The following is a 23,488-nucleotide window of genomic DNA, read 5'->3' as shown; positions in this document are numbered from 1 at the left end:
TAATCTGCACTGGACTTCAGTGGTCAAACAAGTCTTGGGACAGTACCTACCTCAAAACTAGTTTCTTCCTTTATTATCAAACGTACAAATAAAAACACGAAACTTTTTTATCATCCATTTACTAGTATTGCTCTAACTCGCCCAGATGGACTTCCCCCCCGCCCCTGCCAAAGAGTGGTTTCTTTTTATAAACATTACACGTGTGTGCGTGTACGCTCTGACCAGACAATCAGTTTCCAATCGGATCTTCTCGTGTGCGTAAGTGCGTATCGTGAAAGTGCTAAGAGACTAAAGTGAAGTTGAAGTGACCAATTGTTGTGATGTGCGGAACCCAAGTGACATAGCAAGATTTTTATTTATTCATGCAAGAACAAATTTAGATCAGAGGCTAAAAATAAGTACTTATATGTAATATAGAGAGATTTTAAATATTTGTGGGTGTTTTATTCAGAGAAGTTTTTTCCAGGGAGTCGTGTGATTAGACCCCACTTGAATGTATTAGAAGGCACAAATGCTTTTTTCGTAAAATTCGGTCGTAACAGTAAACTTTCGTGATGAACGTACTAGTTAATATGTCACCAGAACAGGTTATTTTTAATTCCGGGTAACGAATGTAGAAATTAAGAATTTCATATCTCAAATTACACCATAGAGGCTACTTCAATTATTGATAAATACACCAAATTAAAACAAGATTTACAGTATTATTAACTTAAAGAACAAGTAAGTGTAGATTGATGATTAATATCAAAATAAAATAGATATTTTTTGGGATGTATCGCAGTATATTCTGGCAGACATTTACCAACTTTTCAGAGGTCCTTACTTCCTCCGTCATCATGGCGATGACCGAGTTATTCAAACACTGAAACGCTGGTAAATTTCTACCAGACTACACGGCCCTAAAACCCGGAACACAGCCATCTTCAGACTCAGTGTCTCAAATGGTACTAATTATCAAAATAGGTCTTGGAGAAATGTTGTGTGTCATATTCAGATAGCCCAAATTGTAATAAATTTGTGGGAATGATAAAAACACATAATTTTCTAGCCGTATTAATAAATACAAACATTTGAAAAATTCACGGGCACCATGAATTACTAGTGCAGTAAATTTTTACAGTGACTAACAGTGCTACTGTCCACTTAAAGAAATACAACGTTTAATTTTTTAATGTCCAGTACACGTAATATGTCAGGATCCAGTAGTTACAAGGCCTGCAGCCGAGTACCAAACTTTGTGGACGGATATTTAGAATTTCTTCTTCGTACTTGTTCAAATCTCGGTCCGGAAATTGGCTATCATGAGATTATTCTCGCAATGTTGGTAACCACCTACTAGACAAGCTGTTTTATCGTCAAATGCCTGAACTATTTAAATTTGGCCGGACACATTTTTTACATAATTTCCAGCCCAATAGGGCTGGAAATTAAGAGAGCTGTCTCGTGCCTAACACGGAAAGGGCCTTTATCGCGTAGTTATAGATGAAATGAGATATTAAAATAGAATTTATGGAACATTTAGTTGTGAACAGAATGATACTGGGAAATTCACTTGTGCTACCATTTTGATCTCGCTTTATGCAACAAGAAGCCGTGTAATGTGCGTAATTATGACGCAGTGATGTATGGAAGTCACTGGAGCTCAACTCACACAGGAGTGGGTCCGGATGTGTCCGTCTGTCTGTAGGCAAAACCATGCTATTAAGTGGTGTTAGCTTCAGCGTGTGGCCAATAGGATTTTTCCATTTCTATATAGAAAATATTACGTCACTAAAAGAATTAAACAAACAAAGGAAAAAAGAAGAAGTTTGGAAGTCCACAATGGCTCGTTAGTCATGTGACTAGGTTGATGGAACGGGAGTTGAGGGGGTGGGGGCGGGGGCGGGTTGTTTAAATGGCGATTGACTTAATCTAAGTTACATCCATTTTGAAATGTAAAAACTTCATCTGCATTTGCATAGTTAACAAAGTGTTAAATTTGTAAATAAACATGGTTCAGGGACTCTGCTGGAAAAAGCGCCTGCGCGCTGCGAGGCGTGGGACAGACAGTCCGCAGTGGCTGCGTCTTCCACCCCCCACCCCACCTTGCAGTTTTTACTCAGCGTTGGTGTCATGGTGGCTTCAACACAGGAAAAATAGGCCTACATATTTAAAATTGTATTAAAAATGGAGCAGTCTTTTTAGAGTTCTACCTTCAAGTGTCACCCCAAGATTCCTACTGCGAGAATACAAGGCCTATATACGGTAAAAATTCGAATTTTGATAAATCATTTCTAAATTTTATTAAATGTTTATTGGTTCGAACCAATATGTGTTTTTTTCCCGACATACGGGGTTACAACTTACATTAATATCCACTCATATCAAATGTTCTCTTCCCTAGCGATTTTGTCTTAAATATTTAGTAATTTTTTAGTTGTGTCATACTTATCTGCACTGATATAGGCTTACATCAATTATTATCGTCATCTGAAATTTAATTTATAAAGGAATCTGCAGGTTACACACCACGTGACCTTAAGTAAAACTAAGACTTTTAAAAGAATAAAGAAAAAATATCAGCAGATCATAAATTTACACAAAACTTCCGAATTTTATTGGAAATGATATGGAAAGAAAATCTTATTACAGCATATGCAGGCCAGTCTTAAGGGAAAGTAAAGTTAGGATGACCACTTATGAATTGCATAAAACCTTAACAGGCCACATAATGTAATTCCTGACAGGATGATAATGATAATGATGATGATGATACCAATAATGCTTTACCTGTGTCTTGGCGCTACGCATTCTGGGCGGATTAGTCGAAGGACTTCGTTGCAAGGACCGTGACATATTTGTTAATTTGACAAAGGAAATTGATAAACAACATTTAAATTAGTGAATACACGTTTAATTAAGGAAGGAAGAAATAAGGAAAGTTCAAAGCAAGAAAATTACTCTAAAAAGAGAGAGAGAAAGTTAAACAGTATGATACAACAGACGTTTTATTGATTCTAAACATTCGTCTTGGAAAAACAAGTAGTTCCTCAGTATTTACATTCGTCCACGTGACTTGAGCCTTGCCGTCTTACACGACAGCTACGACGCTGTGAATTCCGCGTCGGTTAGTCGCAGCGTGGCGTGACAGTCTCGTGGCCTGTTCGTCGCATCGAACAACGAAAACTGATGCGCCTGGCGTTGGCTTCTTGCATAACATCAAGACGCAGCAGCACATCATATTAACTAAATTTCGTACGTCCGTTTTACGCGTAGTGACTCAGTGGTTCTGCAGTATTTTGCAAATAATTTTATTGCAATACGGACATAACCACAGACCCAGTTCTAAAAATTTTACTCCATAGAAAATGTTTCTGTGCATATGCGTGTACTGTCACTGATCAGTCCATATGTTTCCGAGCCTGCCTTAAGTTTAAATTTGCTGGCTTCCATGAATATTTACCATTTTCCTTCCGCGGATACGGGAAATGTCAGAGACAGCGTCTCTTTTCAAGCAGGCTACTTGCTGTAATGAGCAAATAAAAGATGACGCCCCGGTGGTAAAGTTTTATGTGGGTGTGGTGAAGTGTGGAATGCTCCTAGTTTTGTAATCCTGTCCACCTTGTTCGGCCAACGCCCCTGGGGTTTAGGCAGCTGTACTTTTATGATCCATTACTGTTCGTAATATAAGCGCTTGGCATAGAAAACTGACCATAAAACGGTGGTTTCTTTCAAAGTTCAAAATTCCGTCCGAGTACTTAATATCAAACTTTTGTGTGCATTTTACTCTAATAATATCAGCGAAGAACATAAATTATGAAGTTTCAAAAATGTAATTTTCTCCATTCCTGTATATTTGACTTTACATTAACTCGAAAGGGTTTAAAATCTGTACTACTTAAATTATTTTCAAGGTAAATGACAAATTATATTATAAAGTTCGTCTATACGTGATTTTGACTAAATAAGTAGTCATATAAGAAGATAATATTGTATACATTTTTTAATTATCGTAATTATAAAACTATAGGTCTATATAATTCAATGTGAGAAGATTCTTGTCTCATGATAATAAATTAAATCTGTAATAGAACAGGCCTACTGAAATTAGCGAGACTTCAAGACCTTATATTGTTAATATTGTTCTTTATTTCTTAGGCTATTATTTATAAGAGTCAAAAATAGCACATGAGATTCAGAATAAATTCAATGGAAGCTTTGTCTTCAAACTGTGCTTTAATTTTTGGGTAATATCAGTTCCATCAGTCGGTAAGTTAGATTGCTTGTTTGTTTCCTTTGGTTATTTGATTTCTCAGTCAGTTGGTCGGCAAGTTCGTTTCATACTTAAGGTTTTTCGCTGATGTGAATATTTCGTTTGTGAAGATACACAATGAAAATAAAGGAAACAGGTTCCTCCTAACTGTTTATGAGAAGATTTTATGATATTACAAGTCTGTTTATTTATTTACATAGTTATGCAGTGAACTGATTGGATAGTTACTGACGTAGCTGTAAAAATATAACAATTTAAGCCTCGACTAGTTTCTGAGCAATTTTCTTCTTTGCGAGATCAGTAATGCGTTTAAGTTAATTACTTTTCTTAATAATTTGGGAAGGCTTGTGAAGGAAGCGGTTCCAACCTCCTGTAAGGCGTTATCGCAACATTTTTCTGGTAGAACTAAACAAAATAAGATACTCCATTTAGAATAGCTTGTCTTTCTTCCCAGAATTAAACCCGTGACCTCATAGAAACAAAGCAAAGTTCTAACCACTAAATCACTGCGTTTGATATTACATCTATTCAAAATGTCTGTGAAAGAAAAGCGAAAGTATTTTGAAAGGTGCATCAGAAAATATTTAGAAGGATGTTACAATGTCTTCCCAGGTGCAGTTCCAGAAGAATTTTCTGGAATGTCTGAGGAAAATCACAAAAGAACTCAATCAAGATATTCTGACTTCGGGCAGTTCATTTACTCCAAATATGATGTCAGTAAAATAATTTCTGTGAAAGTAAATCTCCTGGTAATGCACAGCTGCATACGACGTAGCAAATAAGTTACGCATTTCTTATGATCTGACTTTGATTACAGAAAACACTCCACATCCCACCCGCCATTTTAAGTCGCATTATTCCCGACTGTATTTAACAGGACGTAGCCTCCCCCCCCCAATTCGCGTCGTGTTCCGCCATTAGCGCGACGCTTCGCAGCCGTCATTCGGAGTCTGACTAATCAGACGCCAACATAATTATGAAGGAAACAAGAATTGCGTTAAATATTTTGGTTGCAATACCTCAAAGACAAATATCTGTGGGAATGTGTTTAAAATTAAAAGATCAAATTAAGGTGAATTCTGAAGACATTGTTTTCGAGAATATAAACAGGATTAAACTAGCTAAAGGAGCCTTATTCCATGGACTTAGTAAATTAGTGAACTACTTCGTTAGTTGGTTAGTGAGATACTAGGTTCTTTCTTTAATTCATTAGTTACTTAATGGAGAATATTGTATTTCGGTTTTCTAAATAATTACTATCGTACTTTGGTCATATAAATCCATTTTACAAGTCAAATAATAATGGCTGTTACAATAAAAGACAACAAAAATTTATTTTTATAACTACGAGTAACTATTTAGAAGAAAAGGCCTTCAAGTAAGAAAATGTTTGGAGGCCTCTTAGGTCTAATTCATGACGAGAGACATAGGTGCTTGGGTTAATTAAGCAACGTGATTATGACTATTTATATACATTACAGCCACAGAATTTTACTGGAATTTAACATGTACTGAGCCTCATGTGGTTATAACAAAACTACACTATTTTCAAATTAAATAGCATGCCCGTAACCTTACTAACAATATGCCTACGATCTAAGTTACTAATATTCAAGTTAGTGGTGTATATAGTTACCACCAAGGTTTAGAGGGATAATATGTAAACAGTCGTTATTCGTTTCTGCTGGTTTCTTATTTACTCATCTCCCTGGTGATGGAGGCAGTAAGCATCTCTGAAATATCAGTCAATTTCTACGAGACTAGACGGTAACACATCCCAGAAGACAGTCGTCATCTTGAAATCGCCGTCGTGGGAACCTCACATCTAATTCAATAATTCTCGATAATAACTCAGCAGTTTCTTGGGATATTCCATTTTTCGCGATCCACGCCTTGCCATACCAAAACTCTTTACTTGTGTCCCTTCTGTCTACTCTCTCTAAACATCCGCGAGCTCTTAATTAAAATATAACGCAGTTTCTTGTCACAGCCACCAGGCAAGAGTGTCTCAAGTCTCAAAATCCGTGTATTGTTTGTGTTCTGCTTCTCACCAGAGGAAAAGAAGTACAATATTTAACATGTGGCAGGATAGCCGACACTTACACAGCTGGAAAATAAAAATAATCCCTATTTTATGGAATATGAAGATTTATCCTCATATTAAAACCAATTTGGCCCTCTTCTGAGCCGGTTCAATCAATTTCACATACTGCTATGTTCTTGTAAAAGAAACAATCTAATTTAATCTTTTTATTTACGATTAAATTATAATTTATCACAAGTGTGGCATGTGATTTCAATAAAACCTAATGTGACAAACATAAAAAGATAAAATACACTTATACAAATGAATTCAATATTCCAATTATTACATTTTAAAAGCAAAGGAGAACAAATTCTCATAAGTAATTTAAAATTTGCCTCTCACTTTATATATATATATATATATGAATAATGAGGTTTAAATATGAGAAACGAAGACATGGTAAAGACTGTAGAAACATAAATGTTTAGGAAGTATCTAAGAATACAATCTTTTAAAAACCGCAGTTAAACAAAGAATAATAGTGAATGTAATGTCATTTTAAAATGTAAATGAAATAAAATATACAAGGAAAGGAGCGAGTTTGTATTTTCGGTTGCGGGAGGGAGGTTCAATGCTTTTGTAGCACTGCCGGGATTACTTTTTGAACATGTTATTCTGCCCGGATCGACCAGGCTAAAACAAGAATATTTTAAAACACGTCACTTACATTTCCTGTAACAAGCAATTCAAAGTTAGGGAAGCAGTCGGCCATAACGTGTCCCCAAAACAGACCCTTGGGGTTCTTTCAATAGACTTTCCCTCGGACACAACTGGTCCTACCAAGTCAAATACCTTACCAACAATAAGAAAGGTCTAACCCCTTCGCATAAATATGTTATTCATGGTCACCATTGTCAAAAATTCCTACAGACTTGTTTCTTACTGGTCCTAGATCTTGATGAAGTATTTTTCTTGGGGTCAGCAGAAGTCTACATTTCAAGAAGTCTTCTACAGCTGTCGCAAGTCACCTTTCTATGTAAGTTACTACAGTAGACTTCCGATTATCCTGGGGGCAATATCGCGGAAAATACTCATCTTCAAAGATTCTATGATTTAACATAAACAACGAAAGTTAAAGCAAGTTTAGACGTTAATGTGCAAAGATTTCTAGTGAATATAAAAATTACCCAAGGCTGACTATCATAATATTGCCATTTAGATCTGATTGTAAGAGTTCACGATTTTAACACATATTTACGAAGCAACTGAATGTCTTGTTATAACGAAAGGGTTGTTCCTTACACCCGTTATTCTTTGAAGTATACATTTCAACGGAAAACGGTAGATATTAAATAAAAGCACGATGATGAAAGAGAAAAGGCAACCGGGGAAAGGAGATGCAAGGAGGAGAGAGGAAAAGAGAAGTGAGCAGAAATTTTAGGCTTTTCCCAAAGACTGATGGATTTCTGTCGTTCCTCATTGTCTCAGCGTATATTTTAATTAGTGCTGCTGCTGCTACAACATCTTTCAGCCATGGGAGAGCGTGTGAAACACTGACCTAAGTCTCTTTTTTCATAGCAAAGTTCAGTTCTGTCACTCAGCTGTTTCATTTCTTAAGAAATACAACATGTTTTTGTAAACTACAAAAACTATGTGCCCTAAGATGAAACCCTTCTTGTCCTCGTGCCTAATATCATCCCATCGTAGCGTGTACAGAGCGTGGAGGCATGTCCTCGTGGCTTATTGACCTCGACAATACGCAGATGTCAGTAGTCAATTTCAGCTCATACTACGAACAGAAAGTTGAGTGTGTTCAAGGCGTAAGTGACGTAGATAAGTGTCCATTCCCTATCGACAATTGAATTCATATCGTCCTAATATTTTAAAATGGCCTTCCACGATTTATTTAATAAATCTCTTCCTACTGCTTGTTAAGCATCCATAAAGACGTGTGGGTGGAGTTATAACTCCACCTATTCTTAATCTCAGCATTATATTAAGGTAATCAGTCAGATTCACGCTCCGCCCAAATTTTCCCTATGAAAATAACCCTCTGTATCCATTGTATAGGAGGCTGGATGGGCCCCATAGCCACTCAGGACGTAGTGGCCAAGAAAAATGATAAAAAGATATGATAGAATAATATTAAAATGTGAGATAAGGATTTGGTTGTATGGACGCAGCTAATTATATTGTCCACTGGGAGGAAGCTTTTGAATTATCCCACGATGTTCAACTGTCCCTTAGGTCGCTTTCGCTTGCTGATATGTAAGTCACGATGCACGAGGCTCTGTGTGTTACTAACATAAGAGTTGCTTGTTATCATGCACAAGGCTAATAATGATCCGTGCAAGCGAAGAATAGAGATGAGAAATAATAAAATATCAAAAGATGAGTTTTGCTGTACTCCTGTGCTACAATGAAGGGCTAAAATGGAAGCGATACATTCTCTGAGTGCAGAAATCAAAGAATAAGCAGCTTCCATTTGCTGATTACATGATGTGGTATGATGTATGATTTGAGGTTTTCACAGCGGTGAGTATGAAGATTTCTGTCTTCTGGGTTATTGCGCTGTGTAGTCTGGTCGATGTTAACCAACGTTTCAGAGGTCATACTGCCTCCATCATCAGGGTGATGAGTATGAAGATTTCTGTCTTCTGGGTTTTTGCTCTGTGTAGTCTGGTCGATGTTTACCAACGTTTCTGAGGTCATACTGCCTCCGTCATCAGAGTATGAAGATTTCTGTCTTCTGGGTTGTTGCGCTGTGTAGTCTGGTCGATGTTAACCAACGTTTCGGAGGTCATACTGCCTCCATCATCAGGGCTATTCAAGCAACAACCCAGAAGACAGATATCTTCATTTAGTATGATTTTATCGCAGTTGCTAGTTGTAAATTCATTAATTAAATAAAAATTCAAAATTCATTTCTATTAACAGTCTAATAACAGTCAACCGATTTCAGACTCAATCTTCTAAAAATCTCTTTAAAGACCGCCTTCTATTTCTTAATCTACGTGGTTTGTAGCTACCATTTTAACATTGTGGGAAGTTCGTCTTTTTGTAGTTTATCAGCATGTTTAATCCAGCTGCTTTTATATTCCAAAAATTTGTATAACATAGGTTCTGTTTTTGATACACCTTTGTTTTCTTATACAGCCTAGTTCATCCCCTATGAATTTTCCTTTTCTTCTCGTGAATTACGTTTCAATGGTTTTACGTCCATTCCACCCCACCGCACGAGGTAAATTTTATTTTTATATACGCATTCAATGCACTTACAGCGTAACACTAAGTTAAGGTAACGTTCATTTACAGTCCCTTAAATAGTTCAACTACAGTCTTACAAGCGGAATAATACTCCAGTCAGATGCCAGAGAACTGCGTTTACTTCCTTAACTTGCGTTAGATTACCCTCCAACCCCCAAAAGGTGTAAGCAGAGTTGTCAAACTGAACTCACATTATTACTTTACACCTTACACATCATTACACACGGACATTATACTTTCGGCCTTCCTAAACACCCAGTTCGACAATAGTCTAGGCCTAATTGCAAAGTGGCAGTCAGCAGGAGATTGAATGTCGAAGTAGTCAGCCAAAGGGGAACAGAAACAGTCCCAAAAGTCAACAAAGGAAGCAAAATCTCCATTCAAAATGCAAGTTCTCTGACGGGACTTTTCTTTTATATTTTCATACGTAAGAGGCGAGCAAACATTATCGTTTGAAAAGTTTTTGATTCGATCAAACGTCTGTGGAAGAAGTTTGAACATTTTATTTCCGCTATTTTTATAGAGGGGTAAGAACATTGCGTACACGCCCAGGGTCTACTCCAGGGATCGAAGGTCGAAATTTAAGAACGATGGGATGAAACTGGCAGGGCGGAAAGTAGGGAAGGGGGAGGAAAAAGATGGCGGTTCTTGGTGAAACGGGGCGAAAAGTGATTGAAAGAGTTTTAGGGAAAGGGTGGCTGGGGGGGAGGGAAGAAGAGGTGGAGGAAGGAAGGGGGTGGTTTGGGGGGAGTGGCCGTTGTCTTTTGAAAATTACAGAAGGGAGTGGAAAAGACAGGAGCAGAACGAGAGAGAGAGAGAGAGTTCGTAAATAAGAGCGAGAAAAGATGAGAGAGTGAGAAAGAGTGCACTGGAAGTGATGGATAAAAGTTGGAAAAGGAGAGCGGTAATGGGGAAAAAGATGGCGTTCGTTCCGCGGGTTTAGCGAAGCGAATATTCTACGAGATTGACTTCTACTACCCCGAGATGTTATACTACCCGTTCTGCACACAAATACCACCGCCAGTCCGCCGGTCATTTGCATCCGTCGTGGGATTGCAGGGAACTGTACGTACCTACGGCAGGAAAGCTCAAAAACTGACCGAGCAACTGAAGAAACAAACTATGAGAAATAATAGCCGAATGACCACTTGTTTGCGTGATTAATCGACTGAATGACTGCTAACAAACCAAGTAACTGTCTCTGTAGCAAAGAATCTACCTAAAGAATGCAAGATTTGAGGTTTTCAAGGCGGTGAAGATACCAAGTACATAACGTGATGTTTCTTACTGTGTACTTCCGACATTCTGCAATGCAACACTGAATCTCTCCTACTTACCAACATCCACCTGAACTCTCTCAAAGTAGGTTTAAAAAATGAGGCACAAAGTCTCATAAAACGTATTTCCACATGCTTCAGCCCCCTAGAAGTGTGTGCTGTCAACAAGTACAATAGACTACTGACATTTTCCACACACCTTCCATATTGACACACTGAAACTGAGTCGTGGGTTCTGCCAAATTTTCTGGGCCACACGTGGAAAGTAGGTCTACCGTAAAATTGACCGCGTCTCAAAAATTTACACCGTCATTTTTCCTTGAGTTTTCAAGGCTGGAGTTAAATGTAAAACTTTGGCTATCAGGAATGACCCGCGTCGAAGTTTTACAGTTTCTGGGAACACTGCACCCTAAAGATGGCATGTGCAAAGGATTGTTAAACGTTGTATAACTTTCAACACTCGACCCTGCTAATTCAGAAAGCCAAAGTTCTATATGTTATAACGCCCAACTATATTTTAATCCATACTTAATTTTACATCACGTGACTAATGCAGTTTAAAATGTTTCTCGAACAGCAGCAATTACGTCCATATAGGCATAAAACATAATCTTTGTAATGATAAAGTGCTAACCGAATTATTGAATATTATGTGGACGAACTTCGGCGTTGTAGTGTTAAATATGGTGTTCGTGACCTGTTTGAAGCTACCATTCCTACATCTACTTGGAGAGACTGAGAAAATACACGAAAGAAACTAAACTTAACCGGTAAGCTGCTCGAGATTCTAATTGCGAACCTCCAGAGTACAAGTCCAGAACGTACCTTCACAGCATCCAGTTCGGTGGAAGAACGTAAATATCATCTGTATGTGACACGAACCGGCGAGAAGAAGAGGCACAGATATTGAGGAGGTTCCCCGCACTGCTCTGTCATCGCGTTCATCAATTCCTCCATTCCTCCTCGAAAGGTCCGCTCCACCTGAAGACGTGTCAAGAAAATAAATCTTCGTTAGAGCAAAAACGACGTAACTGCAGAATTAGATGTTCGGAGCCAACAGAACAGAGACAGCCGCAGACGGCGCCACGTAAGTATATGAATGCAATTATTTCTGACACTGATTTATACTTTCATTATATATTATAACGATACGAAACTAGTAACTTTACTATTAAAATTATAATTATTGTATTATTATCATTAATTATTCATACCGTCCTTAAAATTAAAGACTGATGGGATTTCGTGCTTGTGTGTGTCAGACTGTACAGTTCAACAACTGCTCGGATTTCGATTAAATTTAGTATTTCGTTCTACAATTTTCGTCAGATTCTTTTGTCCATATCGGTCAAATGCACCAAGTACTTTACACAAAGCCCAAATCAAACTACATATTAGTTTCAAAAATGTCTCAAAGTATGAAATATTGACACGTACGGAACATACACCAGGAATAAAGCTTTCTTTTTGGATATCTAATTCCAAGTATATTTAATAAAATATTAGGGGAAATGATTTACCTCTTTTAAGAAAATGACCTCTACTTTCATTGACACACGTAATGAGTGACTATCATTTCTTTGTACATGGATTATACATGTTGAAATCTCAGCCCGGAGGCCTGGTATAATAACAACGATTTTCGTGGTATTCTTCAGTCCCTCCAAGGAAACATCGGGATATTACGTTATGCGTGATGACCAATTTCTTCAATTTTATTTTCAGTTTATCATTCATAAATTATACATCCATTAAACACTGCTAAATTTTGTTAAAAACCGACGTTAAATAAATTAGGGAATTAATGTCAAAATCATCGGCTTGTATGAAACATTATAAATTTTATATATCAGCAAGAAACCGCCGTCTGTAGTAGCAAGACGCGTGACACTGCGGTGGTAAAGGCGTACTAAGCATGCACCAGCTCCCCCATATAACCAAATAACCTATCCGAACAGACAGACAAATACAGTATCTCTTACGCGGTACTCACGAAGCCACACATCAGCTAGAATCTCATGAGAATTGAGTACATAAGAAAGACCACATTTTTCAGCACTGACTCAAAATGGATTCGTCTCATTGGCGTCACTCAAATTTGAAAGTTTTTGACAAGACGGAGCCTCGGGCTTACGTATCGCAGTTCAAGGCTTAGAATATGAACTTGATAGACAAGAACTGGGAATAAGTCATCGATACAATAATAAAGGACAAGTAGCTGGAACGTTTGGAATGAATACGTTTCAATCAAATCCCAAAGCTTTTCGATAAATATAAACAAAATGGTATAACATATCTGACATTTCCTAAAGAATTATAAAAGTACAGATTTGAATTCTTATAACTGGAACCGGTTACTAAGAGTTCATTCCATGCTTACGATAAACTAATTGATTAAATTATTATTTATTTTAATTTTTTTATATACTTTGATCTTCAAGTTTGCTGATTTTACAGAGGAAAATAAAATATTCGAAACTGAAAGGTATCACGCACTTCTAGAATTTAATATCCTACAAAATTAATTATGAAAATCATATGAATTCGTATGAGTATTAATTAAGTTCCTGAAATTTTTGTTTATACTTTGATCATAGGTTCCTAGGCAGAACACAACAAAAAACAAACATTCTGAACTGTATATCACCAAGATTAATTAAATTTAATTGAAGAAATAAATGTTTCTTGAATGCGCATAGTTAGCAGAATCTCTTAAAGGTCGTCCAGGAAACAGAATAGCGAGGAGCAGGGAACGAGAGACGGAGTTGGGAAAGGGCTTAATTTCAAAAAGGAATTGAATTGAAGCTTTTGACTTTAGAAGATAAAGCAACACTAGCGCACAGTGACGGCAAGCAGCGTCAACACACACTCAATGAATATAAAACGCTGAAAGAACCGGACTATAAAACACCGCTGTGCCATCTCACACACTTTCAGGCTCCAAATTCACGTTTTACTTCGAATTAACATTTTGAAAGGGTTTCTTCATCATCATGATTTGGGTACGCTATATAGACCACTCTAGTACAATTCCACTTCCTAAGGGTCTGAAGGTTCTGATCCAAATAATGTCCAAAATATAATTATGAAACAAGAAATAAGAGTTCCCGCACTGTTTATGCGGAAAATTAGTCAAAAGCTTACATTTCTTATTAAAATTTCTTCTGCGAAAGCTTGTCAAAAGCATGTTAATCCTATATGTATCGTTAAATGTCACAGGAATAATTATTATCCCTAAACCCAACATTTGTCTTTACGGTATCATTTTCAATAATCAGTTTCCGATATTAATCGGGATTTTACCCATTCCTACTGTGCGAATAGAAATAGCCTCCAAAGGTTAGCTGAATGGTAATTTGGTTGAATTCCGAAAAGAAAGCTTCGTGCTCGTACCAACTAGTCTTTGCCAGGGTTTCGACGTTCGGCGTCCATTTACCATTGTTCAGTCACATGGCATCCAGAGGCTACTCTTCTCATGATTAGTAACTTTTAAGCGTAGCGACGAAAGGCGGAGGTGTGAAGGATGTCGGGACAACAGGCGTCTATTTGCTAGTATCGTGTCTACAGCATTCCAATCCTCTCCTTTTAAATCCACGAATACTGTGTCTGCGCTTGCAAAATGGGCGTTGCGACGCCTGTCGTTGAAAGGATGGGCGTAACTGTCATCACTTTCGCCGAAGGGCGTCACGACGTTTGTGGCAGGAAAGACGAAAGTAGCGATAATTCGCATGTGAAATATGGTCATCGCAATGCTTGGTGTTGACTATGGCAGTTGCGTCGTTTGGCGTCAGGAATATGAGCGTTGTGACGTCTGGTGTCGGCCGATGGGCGCCGCTACCGAAAGCGTCTGCTGAATCGGCTTCGCGATTCTTAGGGTCGGGAAGATGGGAAGTCGCGACTCTTCGTATCGGCCGATGGACGCCATGACGCAAAGCGTCGGCCGATTAATGTCAGGAAACTGAATGTCTTGGAGATCAGCGGCGCAAAGCCTGGAGCTGGAAAGGTGGGATTCCCCAAAGCTTGGCACTGGGAAGATGCGCGTAGCGACGCTTTGAGTCAGCCGATGGTTTCCCAAAGGATAACGATAGGCGTCGGAAAGGTGGGAGTGGCGTCGCCTGACATTGGCAAGAGTAGCGCCGTGACAATCAGCGAAAAGTGGTTGTCGAAACCATGGGTGTCGCGTTGCTTGAGACCGGGAAGATGTACGTCGCGAAGATTGGCGCCAGACAGGAAACTTCAAGCTCTCGACCGGACAACGGGAGTCGTGACGCTAAGGGCCTAACAGAAGGGGGAGCTGGGCGTCGCGACGCTAAAACGTCCAAAAGGCTGAAGTCACAACGCGTGGTTTCTAAAAGATGAGTGTGTCCACGCTTCGTAAGAAAGATAAAATTTATTGTTTTTGGCATGTAGGTAATGGGAATCGAGACGCTAAGCATCGGACACACGAAAGTTGCTGGAATGGAAGCCGAGACGCTTGGCGTCAGGCGACAAGCGTCGTAATGATCTGCTTCGGCAAATGGGCGCAGCGTCGTTGGGCTTCAGAAATGTGAAAGTAAGCACTTGTCTTTGAGAAGATGGACGTAACGACGCTTGACATCGGGCGAATGAGAGTCGCGATGCTAAGCTTCAGACAGACGATCGTTGCGAAGCCTTGTGTCAAGACGCTTAGCGTAGGCGGACAGGCATCGCGACGCTTTGTGTCGGGAAGATAGGCATCGTGACACTTGGCAGAAGAGAGAGTGAGTGACTTCGGGCTAAAATAATTTACGACATTCGGTTTGTGACAATGGTCGATTAATTGTTACAACATTATGTTGGAAATCATCCATTATCTAAGATTTATTTAATATACACGTTTCGTGAGTTCTCTACTTTAAACTTTATGTGATAAGTTATGTTATAATTGTCATTATCATTGTTGTTATTATTATTGACATGTTATTATTAGTGACAACGATCTAGTGTTAGCCACTCACTACAATTTATTTGTTAGACCCCCTGAATTCTGAACATGGCTTCTAGTTGCTCGATCGCCAAGATGGATGTTTCGCTTTTGGTAATGTTGTAACACTTGCCAGGGTACTTTTAATGGCTTGCAGAAGAAATGAGAAGAGAAAATAATTTCTTCCCATGCTCTGAAATAATTACTCCATTCTAATAGGGAACAGCCATTATTTTTGCTCTCACCCCTCTAACTAAGGAAGGTTTTCAGTTTTCAAAAGACGAGGGTAATTTAAACTACGCCCACTGTCGTACAGAAAGCGTCCTCCCCCTTGTAGCCTTCAATTCGTCATCTTTGTCTCTTACTTTCCTAATATTTCATTGGTCTTTGTTAAGAAGTCAGATCAAATTCGTTTTCCCTTTGCGCAACCTTCTAGGAAGAGTGAATGAGAGAGGAAATATTTAAGAAGTAGACGGCGAGATGCTTTCGGCTCTGGTATCGGAGAGATGTTTAAGATTCGTTTCAAGAAAGCGTGAGTGACTTATAGGAGCCGACAACTGAAGCGGAAATTGTAAGTTCCCCAGATAATTAATAAATTTCCATGTCGAAAGAAAGAAAAAACGCTTTGTAATTTCACCTCCACATGTAATGTTTTGGTAGTGATTTCGTCCAGATATAACGCCCATTATCTATTCTCTACTCCTAAACTTTTTAATGAGATAAACGGAACAAATTACTTCCAGGAGATTGATATATGTGTGTTTAAACTGCATAATAATTCGTATGATCTGAAATTTTCACGGCGACTAAGTATAATGAATTCTTCTCGGGCTACCAGCCGTGTAAGGTGGCTTATTGAAGAAAACACCGACGTTTCGAGAACCATCTTCATCCTCGTCTTGAGGCTGGAAGCCTGAGAAGAATTTATTAAGCACAGTAATTTCTTGCTTTTAATCCAGCTCTTAACCTGTGTTATTGACTTCTCATATGCCAAATATTTGTAATTTATTCACAGCAGAATAAGAAATTTGTTGTTGCAAAAAATTGAATTATGTAATGATTTTACGAAGTTTTTATATTACGTGAAGAAAGGGAAAACGTTTGTTTCACAAAAAGCAACAAGTAAATCGAATCCAAAAGTCTAATTTTTCGGGTGCAGCATGAAAGGGGTTGACATAATCAGTACACGCTAGCCTTAAAAATGATATGCATCAACGGAGGCATTTTACAAAAGACTGTGCCACACAGAAACTGTACTAAAGCCACTCTTACCCACACAGAATAACCAGTGTCAGAGACGCGGAGAGAGAAGAAGAATTTCCATAAAATCTCACTTCTTCTCGGAGAGAACCCGGAGGAAAGGTTCTTCGTTCCTTCCCTTTTATAAATTCGTTTCTCGTCCCTAGTAACCCTCCCCCTGCAGCGTACCCCATCACCCCTTCTTCTTCCCTTTTACTTGCATTTATTAACATCCTTTTCCTTGGAGACCCAACCAAGAGAGAGTAGTGTTTTAAAATCAAAGTAAAAGTGATACAAGATATCTCGATTCCAAAAAGCAGAGGAAGACGTTATAGTATCGGCGATTTAACTTTTATATGTGGTGTGCAGGAAATAACACTGCCAAAAAGAATCGAATCATGTCGGTGAAATATTATCTCTTTAGACCCATAATTTAACAGTCAGTAATCGAAAATTTTGCCCACAGAAAATATTCGTGGTTTTCATGTTGTTCTCAAAATAAACATAAAATATCTTCCTAAACAGTTTCAGCCAACTGATAAAGTAATGTTGGAGTGTTGTGTTTTTTTTTATGTTCGGGATGAATTTTTAAGTATCAATTACGCGATCTTTAGCTTTAACCCAGTTTGTTCATGCTTCCCTTCTAAATTTTTCCTACATGTTCTTCCCACATGATTCCCCATAGATTTAATCATCTAAAGAATATCAAATGAATCAAATGAAGAGTACAAATTATAAAGCCCTTACTTATGTAATTTTCTCAGTTCTCCTGTTACTTTGCCAACATTGTCTTCATTTTCAATCATGACGCCCCTTTCGGTTAAGAGAGAAATTTCCACACCTGTATAAACAGGTAAAGTTTCAGTTTAACTCAGCGTTTGCCTAAATGAAAGATGTGAAGTCTGATAAAGGTCTAATTATACACACAAAATTCTAATATAAAATATGACATTTACTTATAGAAAGTTGAATTGATAAGCCATTTTATAGGCGTCTTTAAGCTTTATTAGTAACTATTTTTTTTATATTACTAAAACACATTTTAAGTAATTTTATACATTTGGGGCCTCAACCATTTTTAATCACATCAGAGGATCCACCGACTAAACAAATTTCCAGCCTTTTATTAAAGCTTCAAGGTTCATTACAGTGCCCAGAACAGCCCGCCACCAGTCTCTATTCTGAGGAAGACAAATCCAGCTCACTCGCTCCCATCCTGTCCATAAGATCCATTTAATATTATCCTCCCATCTACGCCTATGTCTTCCAAGTGGCGTCTTCCCCTCAGGATTCCCAACCAAATCTTTATACGCATTTCTATTGTTTCTCATGTAACAGAAACAGAAGAATTACTGACCGCTTCAACAAAAGTCTTGCAATATGGAGTTTCTTAACGATGCCATTTCGATAGCTTCAAATGATCTTCTCAGTGTTCAGTTCCTTGCCGAATAGAAGACAACAATTTCACTGTCCGTTGACCCGTATTTGCGCCACTCTTGACTGCAACATCCTGGAAACATTCTTCGCTATCTTCCTCTCCTCTCCCTCTTTTTGTCTCTTTTTATCAGCCCAGTACTAAGCCCTCCTCGTCTCGCCATTACACTGTACACTGTACCATACAAAAGCCCGAAGACTTAAATTGTCTTACTGCGTTTTCAAACCTCTTCTGTGTTTGTTGTCATGACTTCCTCCTAACTTGAAGCTGTTCTGCTATGTTTCTTAATATTTTTAATATTTAAAGAATAAATGTGGATTTATGTCAGAAACATCCTCTTTGCTTCAGAAACTACCAGAACGCTAATTAAAGTGTGATTTCATTGCATGTTTGAAACAAAATCAGCAACTGTAATTAACATGATCCACTGTTTAAAATTATGATTAAACTGCTTGATTCATAGGTTATTTAACAACGTTGTTCCAACTGCACAGTTTTTAGACAGTCGAATGATATCGATAGATGAAGAGGCTGTTTGGTAGAATGTTACAGATGCTTCAAAGGTGCTTGTTGACTCCATCATCAGGGCGGCGAGTAAGGAGAGGGCGGAATATTTTCTGAGTGGTTATAAAAGAAAAAAAATTATCAAAGTTCAAGAATCTCGTCATAGAAAACACTGATAAGAAACTTATAAAATTCATTCTTCCGAAGAATATTCAGATAAACGGAGAGACAAATGAAATCAGCAGTCGTTAAGTAATTATTTCGTCTCAGTGATAGTTACTTTGTACTCACAGAGTCATAACAAAGGTAGAAAACATTTAGGGGCGCTGGTAGAAGCCAAGTGTTAATCTTTCCATTCTAGTACGTGTTTAGTGTAACGTGTTCCTTCGGAAGGTATCGAGCCACGACGTAACAACAGAACGGAAGGTCCAACTGCAAGCGAGGGTCAGAAGACAGATAGAGGTTTCTTGGACACTGCACCGACCTGTTAGATTAGCTTTCCAAACACTTGCAGTGTTCATCAAGGTTCCAGTCGAAGGAAGATTCTGTGCATAGCTTCTATATGTTTAATTCCTCTCACTCTCTTTGTCTTTATTCTCTCTCTCTCTCTTGCCATTTTCGCTCCATCTGTATGCAAAAACAAACGACGACGGTGACAGCGTCGAAAAAGGAGACAAAAGACATGCTTGAAGCACATCTACAGGGAAATTTCCATAAAAGGAAAATAATGAATGACTTCAACATCGTGAAAAAACGACTGTCGAGCTGCAAAGCTGGAAAAGAGATAAGGAAAAACAATAAAACTAGATAAAAACTCTGGAAATTAGTTGGTGGAAATCTAATAATAAATTCCGCTAGGGAATAGACACAACAAAGTCTGGGTGGAAAGTTGGATGAAAAATTTCATTTGAGAGATAAAACAGGTCTAAAATAATAACTGAAGACGAAACTAGAGGAAACTGCGGAAGTTTCCGCGTCAAAGTTAGCCAATCAGCGAGTTTCAGATTAACTTTCACAGATGTTCAGATTGAAACTTCAGCGTCTGGCATAATGAAGACCAACAGAACACAGAGACTTTTCCTCTTCCACACAAATCACGTTTGTTCTATTTATTTTCTGGAAAGTGAAAGGCTTTTGTGTTGAAACTCGTGAGGTTTTAAATACGGACAGCTACAGTGCAATGTTAAAGTTAGAGTTAAATTTTAAAGTTCCGCAAAATTACAACCTGTAAATTTCAGAATGACTAGGTACATCTGAGAAACACGAAATAACAGGCAACAGAGAAAATTCCATGATCAGGAAATTCATAATTTGCACTTTTCACCTAATGTTTATTGTCACTATGATCTCAAAGAGATGAAATGAGAGAGAGATGCAGAAGTTCTGGGCGAAATGAGAAATTATTTCAAAGAATTACGGTTTGGAAAGCTCAACATAGCAGACACCATGGACGATCTGACGTAGGGAGGACGACAATATTAAAACGGAGCTTAGAAAAATCGAGTATGAGAATATCGACTGAATCTAACTGGCTTACAGATGTTTCTTCAAAATCCTATATTAAAATTTTCAGGGAACAGAAGAACACAAAAGGCAATAAGAATTCTTTGAATAATTGTGATCTCACGAATTTAAATTTACATTCGGGTGTTAGAACTTCCGCTGAACCTAATTCGTGTCACTGAGGAAGCGCTTTTGTTCAATGTGTTCCAGGTACGGCCATCAAACCAAAAACATATATAACAACTTGCTCCCTTTATGGCGGGTGAAATGACAACTACAAATGCACTGAAACTGACAGGCAGAAGGATTGAATGATGGACAGACAAGTGCAGTGGCTAACTAAATATCGAATTTCTTACTCGCAAACGGGCCCAACGCCTGGTCTCTGCACTACAATAACACTGGGCTTACTAAATATAGTAATAAACATAATATATCATTTTCAGCAGTAGCCTTGAACGTATAAATGTCACCACAATATTTCTGCAGAAACATCTCAAACACTCGATCTGTTTAGGCTAAAATACAACTTTGGCTCTTGGCATCAGCTGCTTATAATTTTGAGAACGAACCAACATTTCTGCAAAGACCGCAGGTGCCATATCCAGGGTAAATATGCAATAATTGGGCGTATTTTTTCGTCATCTCTTTTCCTCAACCACGTGCTTTTCCCACATTGGAAAGCAGCTTCCAAACACCCAGCAAATATCACCGTCAAACCCAACATATCACCTACAGAGTTTACCGTGCTTTTCTTCAGTTGCAAGCCAAAATGCCAAGATATAATTCAAAAGGATCACTGCCCGCCTTCCCCAGTCCCAGAGACCATCAGCCAAAGCGATTCCAAACCCTCTGGACATGGAAATTTGTCTTGTGTTCTCTAATGTTTTGCCTGTTATTTTGCACAGATGTGAAACTCGGCCACTATGATAATTTGAGATCCTAGCAACAAAAATACTGAGGCATATACCAGAGCCAGACATGCTTAAACACCCAGTAGCTCCTACATATTCTCAGTAACATAAGAAAAGTGGTTTGGCGCGGAATATAAAACTTTTTTACGACGAATCCACTCTGCGCTAGTACGGCAGGTGGGAAGCGAGAAAGTTCAAGCAAGACCTTGCAGAGATCACGGCTGTACACATCGCCCTGCTCCTCTGATCTTCCAGGGGTGTCCACAACGAAACCAGCGTCCTAGACTGCCAGGAAATTTAATATTCCTTACTCGTCCAGCTAATTATCCCACACCGCACGGTGTTCCTTAAAATGTTTATAATTAAAGAAATTCCCAATAAATTTCACGCTTTTATGATGTAATCCAAAGGTTCATCGCCGTTTTACAAGCACACCACTGGGTCCTATTCTGAGATAACTGAATGTAGTCACAACTTCATACAATTTTTATTTAAAATACAATTTAACGTACGTTTAATTACTCCGAGAGATTTTCCGTCCAAAATGTTACAATGCATGTCTCCTTTAAATACACTTTCTACGTACCCCGCCCATCTCACGTTCTTCACTTAATTAACTATATATTATCAGGTAAAGTGTCTCTACACCTGCATAAGTTAATTTCGGAGTAAATGGTAAAAAAAACCTTGTGGTTCCATAAAAGGGAATTTCTTGATCAAATGAACGACTACTAGCTTTAAAATAAAGTATTTTTAACCGGAATATTTTCCTTACCACTAATTTACAGAGGTAAATCATCCTACCATACAGTTAGAGTATGTTGTATGCAAAACCACCGGTTTTGTACAGGTGGGAAAAATTGTCTCTTACTTTGAGAGAAAAATATAAATTAGAAGCGTCTGGAAACTGGGTCTGAGGAAAATATTTGGACAGAAATAACTGAAACGAATGGACAATTTCGTAGTTTGTGGAAGTCATACAGAAGACCTAATATTAGGACACTGAAAATCAGAGCGTTTACGATCAGTCGGATGGCGAAAACATACAGAAATGTTGTGGGGAAAATTCTATTAAAAACGACTACATTGAAGAACGAGGAAGAGATCGAAGTATAATATTAAAATGGACATAGACTATAGGTATGGTAGGAGGTTTTATGTAACACAGACGTCACAACAATTAACATTCGATATCTACTATCCGCGTTAATTAATTGGTTAGTTTATAAAATAAGCTATGAGGATAAAACTGGCTCAGGATCGTTTCTAATTGCGGGTTTTAGTACTAACAGCACTGAATCTCCTCATTGAACTAGAGACTGCCAGAGGATATGGCTAGTTAAAGCTTTTCTCTTCTTACAGAGTTATAAGAGACACAGTTACCTGATCTCTTCGAAGACTATATGCACACCAGAGCATCGGTGTATACAAATAAGCTGCAAGTTATTCGTGTCTTACCGTGTATAATTCATATAGAATCGTGCAGAGTGGTAAGAGAACCAACCTGTGTGACCGGCAGGCTGCATGGCCGTTATTCCGCTTAAAATTGTATCCGTGATTTATAGGCAATAAGCACTAACGCTCAGAATAGAGCAAAATACGAAAGCAAATCAAATTTTGATATGTTCACAGGCATCAAAGACGCAAAGGCGTGTGATAAAGTGTGAATCTTGTAAGAAATAATTTTATATAAATAAGAAATGGTGAAAATAGTTCATCAAGAACCTATCAGGGACCTTATCGAAGCTCATCCGTGCTGAATTGAGTGTACAGAATTCCTGGGAATCTCTCACCAAACACTGAAGTTATGTGGAACACAATTAAGGAAACACAGATCCGTGCGATGATCAGCTCATCCTTTATCAAGATCATCTTTTGTACATCCGTTGAGTAGGATTCGGTAACTACAGCAATGCAAATAGATCATCTAGTGTACGAATAGGTTTAACATTCGTAAGAATTACAAATATAATAAAACCCACTTATAACCAAATACACAATAAATATTTTCAGTAACCTTCTTTCACATACTCTCTTTTGTCGCTTATTTCTTATTTTATTCCTCTTTTAACTTTTCTTGTCAGATATTTACAGGTTTTAAGCCTTATGCGAGGTTTCTGGTTGTC

The 23,488-nt window shown here is 38.1% G+C and overlaps 1 protein-coding gene and 1 long non-coding RNA gene across 9 annotated transcripts in view; one reads left to right on the top strand and one right to left on the bottom strand.

The window, feature by feature from the left end:
- The window catches only part of dati (zinc finger protein datilografo), a 592,807-nt gene that overhangs the window by 358,777 nt on the left and 210,542 nt on the right, over positions 1–23,488 (bottom strand). For 6 of the 7 annotated variants that reach the window (XM_087349115.1, XM_087349116.1, XM_087349117.1 and 3 more), the window contains one exon: positions 11,651–11,806. The gene's annotated coding sequence lies outside the window, so the exon portion shown is untranslated. Of the gene's footprint in view, positions 1–10,885; positions 10,957–11,650; positions 11,807–23,488 lie in introns of those variants that run through there. The other variant, XM_087349108.1, reaches the window with a different exon arrangement.
- Positions 1–23,488, top strand: part of LOC110839390 (uncharacterized) — a 74,264-nt gene that overhangs the window by 10,816 nt on the left and 39,960 nt on the right. Inside the window, exon 1 of one of the 2 annotated variants that reach the window (XR_002546457.2) lies at positions 11,778–11,912. The exons of the other annotated variant lie outside the window; for it this stretch is intronic. This is a non-coding gene — a long non-coding RNA (uncharacterized LOC110839390). Of the gene's footprint in view, positions 1–11,777; positions 11,913–23,488 lie in introns of those variants that run through there. 2 annotated transcript variants of the gene reach the window in all.

The sequence above is a fragment of the Zootermopsis nevadensis genome, unplaced genomic scaffold, assembly GCF_977971745.1.
Source record: "Zootermopsis nevadensis isolate Lab colony 2312 unplaced genomic scaffold, Znev_1.0 Znev_ptg000015l, whole genome shotgun sequence".
Classification (NCBI taxonomy): domain Eukaryota; kingdom Metazoa; phylum Arthropoda; class Insecta; order Blattodea; family Termopsidae; genus Zootermopsis; species Zootermopsis nevadensis.
This window is presented reverse-complemented; position numbering and strand designations above follow the sequence as displayed.